General features: G+C 38.8%; 1 pseudogene; it reads right to left on the minus strand.

The window, feature by feature from the left end:
* Positions 1-6420: 6420 nt before the first annotated feature.
* LOC107767372 (pentatricopeptide repeat-containing protein At4g13650-like) lies at positions 6421-12264 on the minus strand (annotated as a pseudogene).
* Between the last annotated feature and the right edge of the window lies 1 nt (position 12265).

Here is a 12265-nt window from a genome sequence, read left to right on the forward strand (position 1 = left end):
TTTTTGTTTAATATACTAGCATGTTTTCTGACTTGTCCCAATAAAAATGATTGTGGTTAAGTGTTATTACTCACTGAGCTAGTGACTCATTTCCCGCTATTTCTTTTATAGACACAGACGAGGATTTCGTTAATTAGAGTGCACAAGTTGATAGTTCTTGGTGAGCCTCGCACTTGTTTGCGTGGGCGGAGATTTTATTTATTGTTATGGTCTTTTCTTTGAACTCTTAGAGTCGCTCCATAGTCATTCTTTTAGTGTCTTGAGTATTCTTTTGTTATTATAGACTTATGTTGAGTATCGCTCATTCTTATCAAAGTTGGAGATAAAGTAGTACTTCTAGTTGTTAGTGAGTTGACTATTAATGGTAGATATTGTTTTGGTTAATAGATAAAATTATTGTCGTTTGAATTGATATTAGGATGTTTGGTTGTTGATTTGAGACAGGAAATTTTTTGGGATAGTCCAAAAATAGGGAAAACTCTGTCCGATTTTTTATAAAATACTGATGAGGCTTACTTGGGGGAACTTGCTCCTCAGTGCCGGTCATGATCCTAAATTGGGTTGTGACAAAGTTGGTATCAGAGCTTAGACTTTAAGTCTCGAGTCATGGATCAATGTTTAGTAGAGTCTTGTTCATGGGTATGTAGGCGCCCATACTTATGATCTTGAGGCTACTGAACATCTAGGAATGTTTTCCCTTCTTTCATTCTTTGATCGTGCATTGAGATAACTTGAGATTGACTTTGGAATATTTCTTTCGCAGATGGCTAGGACACGCACACCCTTATCTGCTGGACGTGGTGCTAGATGTGGAACTACCTGGGGTAGCAGTCAAGTTGGGGTTCATCAAACTAGAAGACATGATGCTCCTCAACCTGAAGTTGGGAACATGGGTCAGCCCCAAGCTACTATGCCAGATCAAGTGCAAGAACAGGGGGTTCAGGACGCTCCATCACCAGTGCCAACTATTGTACATACGATTACCTTACCTGCAAATGCAGTGACATGGTTATTGAATGTGTTAGAGACATTGGTGCCTACTTAGGGTGAGGGTTCATCTCCTCAGGCTACTTTACAGACACAAGCACCTGCACAGACTCACACTTTCGGGAATAAGGAGGTATCCCTGCAAGAGTTCCTGAAATTGAAATCACCAAAATTCACAGGTTTCGATAATTTAGCAGATCCTCAAAGTTTCTTGGATGGGACACTCAAGGCATTATGTGCTCTTGGATGTTCTTGTGAGATAGTCGTGGAGCTCGAATCATACAAACTAGAGGATATGGCCAATACATAGTATGAAACTGTGTTGCTAGGAAGGCCAGCAGGAGCAACACCACTGACATGGGACAAGTTCACTAAGTTGTTCATGAATCATTTTCTTCCAGACAGCCTGATGCAAAAATATACTAGAGACTTTGAGAGATTGGTTCAGACTCCAGATATGGATGTGTCAACATATAACACCAAGTTTTGTAAGTTGGCTAGATATGCTCCTTACTTAGTGCCTACCGAAGAAGCTCAAGTTCAGAGGTTTGTTAATGGATTAGTTGGTCGTCTATACACTGCGTTAGCCCCACAGATGAAGACTTTATCCTACTCTGATGCAGTGGACCTTGCTAGAAAGATTAAAAATAAGGGACGTGATGAGCGTGCAGCTAGTGATCTATGTAAGAAGGCCAAGACATGAGGGTCTTTCAGTGGCGGTTTTAGTGAAAATCAAAGAACATCAGGGACAACAACAAAAGGGTTCTCAGACAGGGACACACTTGTCTTCACAGTACATATACATGCCACATTACAGACATGGTACTAGGGGACCGTCAGCATCTGGACATCGTAATTCTGGGCAGATATATGCCACTACTTCAGTCTGCTAGACCTATGGTAGATTACATTTGGGCCAATGTCGTGTTCTAACTGGAGAGTGCTTTCGGTGTGGCCAGTTGGGACATCACTTGAGGGATTTCCCTCAGCCTCCGAGAAATTTCAACCAAGCTTCTATTCAGTCAGTTGCACCTACTCAGACTACTCGTAATACTTCAGGTGCTACAGGTACAGGAAATAAAGGTGGAGGTGCTGGAGACCGTGCTACTGTCAATCAAGGACAAGGGAATGCTGGTAGAGGTCAGGCGAGAGTTTTTGCATTTACTAGACAGGATGCTCAGGCCTCGAATGATGTGGTCACAGGTATTCTTTCTGTCTGTTCATTTGATGTACTTGCATTGATTGATCCGGGATCTACTCACTCCTATGTGTCCTCGTACTTTGCTTTGAGGTTTAATAGACAACCCGAGCTATTGAATGATCCTTTTCTAGTTGCTACTCCTGTTGGGGAGTCTCTATTAGCTGAATACGTGTATCGTGCTTTTCAGATTTGGGTTGAGGGTAGAAATACTCTAGCTGACCTTATTGTACTTGACATGATTGACTTTGACATGCTGATGGGAATGGATTGGTTATATTCTTGCTATGCTATCGTCAATTGTCATGCAAAGATAGTTAAGTTTGAGATACCAAACGAACCCAGTTTTGTTCTAAAAGGGGGTCAGGTTCCAGAGACTTGCAAAGTTGTATCTTTTATGAAGGCTAAACGACTGCTGAAGAAAGGTTACTTGGGCCTCATAGCTATTGTAAATGACACAATAAAGGAAACAGTTAGAATAGAAAATGTACCAGTAGTGAGAGAATTTTCTGATGTATTTCCTGAGGATTTACCAGGATTGCCTCCAGTACGAGAAATAGATTTTGGTATTGATTTGACACATGACACACAACCCATATCAATACCCCCATATCGGATGGCACCAGCAGAGTTGAGGGAGCTAAAGCAACAATTGCAGAATTTGCTAGATAAGGGTTTTATCAGACCTAGTGTATCACCATGGGGTGCATCAGTACTGTTCGTAAAGAAGAAAGACGGATCCCTGAGAATGTGCATTGACTACAGGCAGTTGAACAAGATAACAATACACAATAAATATCCTTTGCCTCGTATTGATGACACGTTTGATCAGTTACAAGGAGCTGCCCATTTTTCAAAGATTGACCTACGTTCTGGTTATCATCAACTTAGAATCAACGATGAAGATATTTCTAAGACCGCTTTCAGAACTCGATACGGGCACTATGAGTTTCTTGTGATGCCTTTCAGACTGACTAATGCTCCAGTTGCATTCATGGATTTAATGAATAGGGTGTTCAAGCCGTTTCTGGATAGATTTGTAATAGTGTTTATTGATGATATCCTGATATATTCTCGTAGCCAAGGAGAACACGAGAATCATCTCAGGATTGTGTTGCAGACACTGCGAGAACATCGGCTTTATGCTAAGTTCTCGAAGTGTAAATTTTGGCTAGACTCAGTAGCATTTCTGGGACATGTTGTATCCAAATATGGAATTATGGTAGATCCTAAGAAGAGAGAAGTTGTGCATAAATGGCCAGGCCTACTTTTCCTAGAGATATTCGTAGCCTTTTAGGTTTGGCAGGCTATTACAGGCGTTTTGTGCACGATTTCTCCAGAATAGCAACGCCACTGACCAAGCTAACACAGAAAAATATAAAGTTTCGGTGGACGGAGGAATGTGAGCAGAGCTTTCAGAAACTCAAAACATGTTTGACAACTGCACCAATATTAGCCTTACCATCAGGTTCCATAGGATTTAGGTGTTCTGTGATGCATCGAGGGTGGGATTAGGATGTGTTCTCATGCAAAATGGCCGCGTTATGCCTTATGCTTCGAGACAATTGAAAAAGCGCGAGCAAAACTATCCTACACATGATTTGGAGATGGCTGCAGTGGTATTTGCTCTAAAAATTTGGAGGCATTACCTATACGGTGAAACTTGTGAGATTTATACTGTCCATAAGAGTTTGAAGTACATTTTTCAGCAGAGGGATCTAAATCTTCGGCAGCATCGGTGGATGGAACTACTCAAAGACTATGACTGTTCTATTTTGTATTATCCTGGAAAAGCCAATGGGGTGGCTGATGTATTGAGTAGAAAATCTATGGGGAGTTTGGCACATATAGCCCCTGCAAAGAGACTTTTGGCCAAAGATATTCAGATACTAGAAGATACAGGTATCAGATTTGGTGTCGGAAATTCAGAGGCATTGTTGGCTTGTGCTCAGGCTAAGTCTTCATTAGTTGAGCACATTAAAGGCCACCCAATATGAGGATGAACGATTATGCAAATACAGAGATGAGGCCTTAGCTGGTAAAAGCAAAGATATGATTGTTGAAAGTGATGGTGTTCTTCAAATGGGCGACAAGCTATGTGTAGCAGACGTAGATGGGTTGAGACAAGCTATTCATGAAGAAGCCCACAACTCTTTGTTTCTTTTTTTTTTTTTTAATAAAAGAAGTTAAAAAATTAAGTAAAGTAAAGAACACCCTCGGGTTATGGAGATATGAAGATATAGCTTATATCTTTTCATTTCCTTCTTATTTTTTGTCTGGGTACAGTATTTTGAAGGCTTCTCATCACTTTTTAAAGGAAAATTGTAAAAAACTTTAGAGCTGGTCAGATTTGGGAGGTTGACTCTCGTGCACAACTAATTCATGCTTTGTTTAGTTTTCCTGGCAAGATAATCTGTAGAATCAAGTGAGGGTCCTAACGGGTGATTCACGGAACTTAAAGTTTTTCACTAGAAGACACAAACTTTATTTACTTATGAAGAAACACAAAGTGAAGAGAGGCTTGTTTTATAGCTTTATTTGTAGTCACGTCTCATAATTCGGAGACTCTGCACCCAGTGATTTCATTCTTGTACTTTTAAGGGAAAAAACATACATAATCAACCAATATTTGATTTGAAAGATCTGGGAGACTACAATAGCAACATTTATGCCTCACTCCCAAACAAATTAGGATCGACAATATGAATCCTCACTTCATTCTTTAAGCTCAAATCATATCATCGTTATTGTCAACAAAGGGATAATCCTTTATTCTGCATTATACTACCTACTGTTTTCCGCTTATCTGCTTACTGGCAAGTTATTCACATCCAGGCATTTACATTCCCTGACATCAAATAAATGCATTAAGCAGAAGACTTTTTTTTTTGTCTACTCGATGCAGTATTCACTGGCATCAACTTTCATTCTCCCTGTTTTTTTTTATTTTCATAATTGTTAGCACTACTCACTTCGTAGAACAGGATCCAAAGCAGAGGGCAAATTTTTTAAGAAGCTTTGATATTTTTCTTTGATTGTGCTCCTAGTTATGACTTTCACTTTATACTGATCATCCATTCAGAAAATCATAAGCGAGACTAGATTGGTCACTTTCCTGGTTTATCATTCTTGTCAGGTGACAGACTGAGCAGGAGGTTCACTTGATATTGCGGCAGATCAAACTGAACGGAGACTAATCTTTCCTTCAGGCGGTGTTCTTGTGACCAATGGGAGCTTACACAGCAAGATTATCGGATTGATCTCTTCAAATTCTTCAGTTCTATGACAGGCATTTGGCATTAATTGACAGATTATAAAAATACTGAGATACTAAGGACGATTTCAGCCAATTCATCAATTGTTTCATGGCAGTTGCATTCTTTTGACAAATTGTCTCCATTTTCTTCCACCTGGCGGTCATCAGTATCTCTCTCTCTCTTTTGTTTCTCATCAATACTTGTTTTTTTTATTCTTTCGGTATCAAATGGCTTACATAAGGATAACATCCTCCAATTAGCGAAATGCTATGGAGAATGATTCATATGTATTGCAGTAAGAATGTATAATCTTATAAATATATATTCTTTTTTTCTTCATAAAGTACAATGATGAAGTTAAGGTTTTTCTCTTTTCATCTGTACTGCAGTGTGCAGTCGAAATTTAATTTTTACAAATATATCAGATTTGTTTTCTTTTTTAATTTCAGTAAAGAAGTTACTCCCTTGTTATCGCATATTATTTGTTCTTGGTAACACTATCAGTTTAGAAACTCTCCGCGAGATAGAGGAAATGATAGCTGACCTTACCAGTTACCAACAAGGCACTACAATTGGAGGAAGGTGTACATTGGTTGAGAATGTGGTCTATGTAATAGTGTTGTCTAGTACACAAGTATCACATTCAAGTATACCTAGTTGTGGTGCTCATGATCAACGATTTGAGCTCCATCACCCGCATGGCTCATAAGTAAGGAAGACAACACTGCAGAGTGCAGATACTTTTTCTTAGAATAATGCTAAGATAATCTCTATTTTGACTAATTAATTATTTAATTAAAAAAGAGATTATCTTAGCCATTATTTTGAGGGAAAGTATCTGCAATGTTATCTTCCTTACTTAAGATACCAATCAAAAACCTGATTGATGACACTTCTTGATTTGATATTGTACTTTGTCGAGCAGTTGACAATTATGAGTTGTGAGTTGTGACAGTAGAAACTGGCAAAAGGGCATAGTTCCGAAAATCAAGGCCTCACATAACTTTGGTGGAAATTGTCCCAAACACCACTATCATAAATAAATAAAAAAGTGCACACTGTGAAGGTACCAAACAATGGCAACATAATCTGCTAACCAGCTTAGGTAAATTATCCATTGGTCCTTTCACCCTGAGGCTCCTGATTTTGAATTGCCTCTGACGGATCACATCATTGCGACAGGAGGGGGCTTGCCGGTCAACATACTTTGCCAAGAGGTGGCAGGAGCACGATGACCTTAGCTCAAACCTGCTTAAACAACCTAAAGGCTGGAACTTTTTCTGCCAAAAACAAGGGACCTACTTCTTATCCTGGGAATTAAGAGTCCATCCTCTACGGACCAATAAGTAGAGCCATATGGTCCTAGAGTAAGGAGCCAATCCTCCCTCAGCTCCCTCCTTAATGGCTCGAGCAGGACAAGCAATCTCATTTTCCACATCAGCTCAGCTTACCCTTCTGATCCTTCTGTTTTCATTATTCTCTGGATGCTTTGCCATTTGATTACTATGTTGACAGAAGAAAATCAGGATACAATAATTGCATGACACAGTTACTCGGCTACAAATAGACAATTACAACTTGAAAGAAAAGGACATAAACTAGGAGTGAAGAACATTACCAGCAGCTATCATTACGGATAAACCGCTCCGCGGGGATGCATGAAACAACTTTTTGGTCCAGTTGTTTGGAACTAGTGCACTGCCGTTGAACACCACCAACCATGTAGACACATCAATATTAAATAAATATGTCAATATATATTCTCCAAAGAGTTTTCCCGCTAGAGAATAAAGAGAGAACCTTCCTCGACCGGATAAAATAAAAAAGAGAAGATCAAGTTCGAATCATGTTGTACATGAGCAGACTCCGAAAGATCCCATATAAGAATCTTTCAAGCCAGAGCGAGACTAAAAGAAAGAGGAGCTAGGTTGCCACAAATTGAAAAGAGACGAAATCATGGTCATTTGGCTACCTTGAAAGCTGCTTGAGACATTTTTTGGTAACCGAGAAATACCCCGGGGGCTGTGGGGTTGTTCGAAACTTGGTGGATAATCGATCCACCTCTCTACCCTTCTCCACTTAAATACCAACCTTTATCTGCAGTGGATTCGAACGCTTGACGTGCGCCTAACCCACACATCACGTAGTGCACTCTTACCACTAGATTGTCCTGGAAGCTTGAAAGCTACGTGAAACTTGCTAGTGTTTTTGTCTTGATAGAACTTCAAATTTGCTTGCAAGGTTCATCTGGGGAAACAAAAGACACACACACTATGAAATGAGCAATGCATGCAAAAATCATCAGCAAGGTAAACTATAACCGGACTAGCAATCGCACTAGACCTCCCGCAGAAAACTGAATGATTTTCGGAAGACGTCAGAAATGCACATGTGCTATTCCTTATTCCAGCATATTTGAAATTCATCAGAATATATGATAAAGGTAACACTCAGAACCACCCTTACAAGCAAAAGAGAGGAAGTGCAAACAACCTTTGTTGATCACTAGGGATTTGTTTATAGATCTGAGCTAACCAGTCATCTCTTGACTGATTGGACGAGACGCAAGTTAACATACTCCAGAAGTTTCAACTTCTAATTGTCTGGTATATGCAGCATCTACATAGCAAGTATATATGCTTCACAGTTAATAACAAATGACTGCAGAGTACTAGTGAGTTTATCGAGAAGATAACATGACGTTCTTTTTACATTTTCACATAACAGAGTAACACCTAAATGTAATTCTGCTTCCTGAAGGGGAAAAGGGAGCGCTTATTCATTGTACTTAAGATCAGTAGAAATACCTGATCTGAAGACAATGGGCGCAGATATAGGTCATAGGGAACTTTTGATAAGTGAAAAGAAACATGAATATTAAGGACTATAATTGACCTGAATGACAAAAGATAAATTGACTTTTACTAAGGTTATAACAAAAATATCATCAAGGTAAAGTGTTAATACCTCTATTGGTAAGGTATCCAGAGAGGTATTGGTAAGATATCAAGAGCATCAATCTCAAAAATACTGGCAGTTTAATATGTCATCTCCAACTTCTAGAACCTAAAACCTTCTAGAACCAAAAATGGGCACCGATATAGGTCATAGGGAACTTTTGATAAGTGAAAAAAGACAATATTAAGGACTATAGTTGACCTGAATGACAGAAGATAAATTGACTTTTAAACCAAGGTTATAACAAAAATATCATCAAGGCAAAGTGTTAATACCTCCATTGGTAAGGTATCCAGAGAGGTATTGGTCAGGTGTCCAGAGCATCAATCTCAAAATTACTGGCAGTTTAATATGTCATCTCCAACTTCTAGAACCTAAAACCCTCTTCACCACACTGCGGGCCCTCAATAGTTCCAATTACCAAATATCATTGCAGGAACAGTCACCATTTGCAAAATGATGAAACCTGTATGCATCACGTACAACAATGGCTCGATTTGCAACCTTCGATATACACTTTATCCAGTTGTGGCAGTCATTGCAGATGCGAAGATTCTTCATGACTCGTACGGGAATCATTTCAGGCAAACTTAGAAGTCCAAATGCAATAGCTAACTTTTCACTGTGAATATAAGCAGTTGGATCTTTTTGTCCCAACTCCAAATCATTCCAAAGGCTATTATTGTCTTGCACATAACCAATCATAACTACCCGTTTATTTAGTTCCTCCACAAAGTCATATATATGATTTGCTAGTGGATGGAGTCTATCTCCAACAAAAAATGCATGGATGGTGTTTTTAACTTCAATCCAGCTATGACCTGGATCTTTCTTAACACCTCTGTCTTTCATCAGCTGCCTTGTCTGGTTCCAGGAATCCCATCTTCCAAGAATTGTATACAGGTTTGATAGCAAAACATAAGTTACTGAGTCTTGAGGCTCCAATTTTAAGAGATAGTGACCTGCCTCTTTCCCTATTTCCATGTTCTTGTGAACTATGCAAGCACTTAGGAGGGTCCTCCAAACCATTGCATCAGGTTCTATTGGCATAGTCTCCACAAACTTCATTGCACGCTGCAAATGGCCAGCTCGTCCTAAAATGTCTACAACAGACGCATAATGTTACAGTTTTGGCATTAAAGCAAAATCTTTACTCATCGAATTGAAATAACAAAGCCCCTTGTCCACCAAACCCACATGGCTACAGGCTGATAAAATACCCAAATAGCTTTATAACAAAGTTCGGCTTCATACCAAGATGTCTCATCTCCTCAAACAGTTTTATGGCTTCATTACCACATCCATGTTGAGAATAGCCAGTTATCATGGCATTCCATGACACATCATTCTTATTTTGCATTTCAAGGAACTCTTTCCTGGCATCCACAAGGCTTCCACACTTTGCATACAATGTGATCAGGACATTGGAAGCTTCTGTTTCAGCATTATAACCAGTCTTTATTATTCTAGCATGAATCTGCTTCCCCTGTTTAATATTGGCGGTATTAGCAGCTGCACTAATAGCAGATCCATATGTGAACATGTTAGCTTCCACTCCATCTCCATTCAATCTAGAAAACACTTTCAGTGCTTCTTCGCAAAATCCACTTTGGGCGAATCCTGATACCAAGCCATTCCACGAAATAATATCTTTGGTATCAATTTTGTTAAATGCTGCATATGCATCTTGTATTGTGACGCATCTAGCATAAAGAAAAATCAATGCATTGCCTATTGAATGATCTAATGAGTAGCCTGACACCACTGACTGGGCATGGATTTGTCGCCCTTGATCGAGTGCTTGAATGCCGGCACATGCACTAGTTGCACTTGCAAATCCTATGTTATCTGATCGAATACCATGGTGTTGCATTTTTCTAAAAAGTTTTAGAGCTTCAACAAACAAATCATGCTGAGCATATCCAGCAATCATGGATGTCCAAGATACAACATTTTCCTCATTTAGACGCCAAAAGATTTTCTCTGCTGCATCCAATTTTTCATGCTTGGCATACATATCTATAAGCACACTACACACATAAACATTCTACCAAAAGCCAATTTTTAATACTTGGCTATGTATTTGCTCTCCAAGATACAGAGCACCAACAGACGTACAAGTTCTCAATATACTGGGGTATGTGTATTGATTAGGTTGTAGCCCTTTAATCTGCATCTGCGAAAAGATTTGGAATGATTCATCCAAATCACCCATCTGTCCATAGCGCCACGAGCATCACATTCACAGAACAATGTTTTCCATCTGGCTTCCAAGGAAAAATTTATGGGCTGTTTCAATGTCAGAACACTTAACATAAAGGTCAAGTAAAGAACCTTCAATTATGCTATCTGAGCATAGACCTGCCTTTGTTGCGTAGGAATGCAATTGTCTTCCGTTCTGAAGAGCTCCTAACGATGCACAGGCTCTCAAGAGGCTTGCAATTGTAACACAATCGGGTTTTAACGAACCTAACTGCATTTTCTCGAATAACTGTAGAGCCTTATCACTGAATCCTTTCAAAGAGAGACCAGAGATTAGAGAATTATAGGTAACTCCATCTTTCTGCGGCATTTCAATAAATACTTGTTCTGCTAATGTTAAGTATCCACACCGAGAATACAATGTAACAAGAGCATTACCAACAAAAACATTAGATAAAAATCCCCATTTATAGATACTAGCATGGAGCTGTTCTCCCAAATCAAAAGCTTTTATCTTTGTGGATGCACTTATAACACTCGAGAAAATATATGGAGTAGGAATAACTCCAAATTTACGCATATCCTTATATAGGAGAATACCATCTTATCCTCGTTCATTCTTACAAAAACCAGATAACATGGCAACCCAAGAAGAACTATCTCTTACCACCATATCCTCAAAGACTTGTTTGGCAGAATCTACTAATCCGTTCTTAGAATACAAATCAATCAAACGGTTACAAACAACGAGCTCCAATCCAAGACCATAGTGCATAATCAAAGCATGAACCTGTTCAACACCCCGAAAATGAAAAGCAACCTTGTTATAACTGCAGGCTTGTAGAACTTGGGAAAATGTGCACTCATCTGGATTAACATATTCTCTTAACATTCGAGAGAACAGAGTGAGAACTGCATCATTTCTTTTCGCCCGTGTAAAACCAGACAATAATATGTTCCAGCAAGACACATTTCTACTCCCACTTGGCAAATTATCAAATATTTGCAATGCACTAGATAAGTCTCCACCAGCAACATAAATATCAAGAAATCTAGCACCCATCCTATAATCGGAACCAAATCCCAATTTCAACAACTTCCCATGTAGTTTCTTGGCATCTATGATTGACCCTTCACTCAAGCAACTATCTAGTAGGCTTAGATAATAAGTATGATCAAAATAGCCATTGTCTTTTACTATATGAGGATGAATAATAGATGGATAATATACATTTTCTTCATCTGAAAAATCATCAAGAACTTCATCTGAAAAATTTATACTTGCACAGCTAGTAAATGTACAATTGTTCAATCTAAATGGTTTCCAATATTGAAAATGCCAAATTTCCTGCAAATTGGAAGGGAGAATGAAAAATGTTTGAAAAGAAAAAGGAGGAAAAGAATACTGAAACAGAAAAAAGTAGCAAAAGAAAGAAAAGATATAGAAAAGTTTTACCTGGCGAAGATAATGAGAAGACTTGTAAAGGTGATGAATAATTCTCTTTGAAAACATGAAGATTTAATAGACTGAATTGAATTCAAACTTAGCAATCTCCGTTTGTCTCAACACTCGGTGTGAGCTCATTTGCTCCAAAAATATATAAACAATGAAGATTTATTAGTCTTTAGGTAGTATTCAAGTAGCTCTGCCGGTTCAAGATCT

This window comes from Nicotiana tabacum, chromosome 4, assembly GCF_000715075.1.
Source record: "Nicotiana tabacum cultivar K326 chromosome 4, ASM71507v2, whole genome shotgun sequence".
NCBI classification, from domain to species: Eukaryota; Viridiplantae; Streptophyta; class Magnoliopsida; order Solanales; family Solanaceae; genus Nicotiana; species Nicotiana tabacum.